Source organism: Juglans microcarpa x Juglans regia, chromosome 3D, assembly GCF_004785595.1.
Source record: "Juglans microcarpa x Juglans regia isolate MS1-56 chromosome 3D, Jm3101_v1.0, whole genome shotgun sequence".
NCBI classification, from domain to species: Eukaryota; Viridiplantae; Streptophyta; class Magnoliopsida; order Fagales; family Juglandaceae; genus Juglans; species Juglans microcarpa x Juglans regia.
In genome coordinates, this window is record NC_054598.1 from 31,306,518 (window position 1) to 31,308,532 (window position 2,015).

The window sequence follows — 2,015 nt, forward strand, 5'->3', positions numbered from 1 at the left end:
TATCCGTGATGAGGACATGCATTTAATAAGTCTTTAAAACGTTCCCAACAGTGACAAAATGTTTCTACATCTATTTGACCAAAATTCATAATTTGTCTTTTTAAGGCATTGGTCCTATGCATTGGGAAAATTTTTAAAAAAATCCAGTTTGTAATTCCTGCCAAGTCCCAATAGACCTTGGCCCTGAGGAGTTTAGCCAGGTTTTAACCTTGTCCTTTAGAGAAAATGGTAACAGTTTTAACCTAACGACTTCTTCAGTGCATATTCTATCCATGAAAGTTGAGCAAACTTCTCCAAACTCTTTGATGTGCAAATAGGGGTTTTTTGATTCCATAACATGAAAATGTGGTAGCAATGAAATCATCCCAGGTTTGAGGTTAAAATTATTTGCATTCAAAGGTTGAATGATACAAGAGGGTGGACTAGTCCTAACAGGTTGCAAATATTCTCTAAGTGTCTAGTTAGGATTTAACATTTCCCTATCAATTTGATCATTTTCAGCCATGTTGCTATAAGTATCAAATTATGATTCAAATGCTGAATTATGAGCATTAGAAGCACTCGAAGATGAGGTTGATGATTCAGTCCTAGCAAGTCTATATGTGTTATCTCTAGCCTAGCCAGACATCCAAATTCAGCAAAAAATAAAAAGTAAAATAAAATAAGAGGAAAAGATATCACCCATGTTGTGTAGAGGTTCACAACTCCACAAACACCCTCTGAAGGTTCAGAAAAATACTCTGACGACACCAATTGTCCACGGCAACGGCACCAAAAACTTGAAGTGTTCTCAAATGTGCTTCCAAGTGTAGAAGTGTCAAGTTGTATCAGGGATAAGTCCAGGATCGTATTCCATAGGGACAAATGTTTATCAAAGTATTTGTGAAAATTAATTGGATAGTATGATGATGTATAAGAAGTGTGAAGAAGTAAAATGAAGTGTAAAATTCTTTCCTTTTGTATTTTTTATATATCTATAAACAATGAGCAAAATGGATATTAATATATTCACAAAGAAAGATTTAATGAAAACAAAATATATGGTTATGCTTTGAGAATCTTGGTTTTGTAAATCTTAGAAAGATGGATTGAATCATAAAAGAAATAGTTGCTGAAAATTTAATATTCTGAATCATGAAAATCTATAATTCTAATTCCTGCAAGTAATAAACATAATTTTAATATAAAGCTGAAAATAACAGTTCCAAAGAAATGATTTAACAAATGCTTGGGTCACAGCTTTAGGCTTCCTTTATTTCTACACTCCACAAGAATTATGGGTATTACTTATCTTCTATTAACCTAATCAAAGTATTAACAGATCACATATTAAGACAATAGAATGCTCAAAAGAAAAAAACCCTAAACTCTCAGAATCACCTCTAAACCAAAGCAGGAAAATAAAGGAATGTAAAAACAACTAGCTAACCCCCTTTACCCAAAAATTCCTCTTCCTTTTATACTTGGAATCTTCTTTTCTACTCTCTCTCCTTGTCGTGGATCGTAGCCTCTCCATCGTAACGGCTTCTCTTCGTGGTCCCAGTCTCCTGTGCGTTCCTCTCCCAGCAACAACACTTAGGCTTGAGGCATGCTCCTGATTTACTTCATGGGCTTCAACTCTTGCACGTGAAAAAGGTTTGTCATATTCATGGGTTTAAGTGCTTGTACGTGGGCCTCCTTGTGATGATTTCTCTCCAACTCTAACTCTTGATAAATCCTGGAACAAAAGCTCTTGATAACTCTATTTGAATTTAATTAGGGACAAGAAAATCATTTCACATGCCAAACAAAGTTAAATCACATTATCTAATTAACACTTGTATTTTAACACATAAAACTCTTTCAACCCAAGATATTTAAGAGCATTAAAACTGCATAATTGACCATTTATCACACCCCCAACTGACTTTTTGCTAGTCTCTAGCAAATAAAGTGAATGAAATCATACAAAAGGGAAGCTACCAACTACAGTTCCAATAAATCTGAAAATCACATGCCATGAAATAAACTTGTTG

At 34.1% G+C, this 2,015-nt stretch overlaps 1 non-coding gene across 1 annotated transcript; it reads left to right on the forward strand.

The window, feature by feature from the left end:
• On the forward strand, nucleotides 1-108 carry LOC121256821. Its single transcript, XR_005939111.1, has one exon. It is a non-coding gene; the product is annotated as a small nucleolar RNA R71 (small nucleolar RNA).
• Nucleotides 109-2,015: the final 1,907 nt, after the last annotated feature.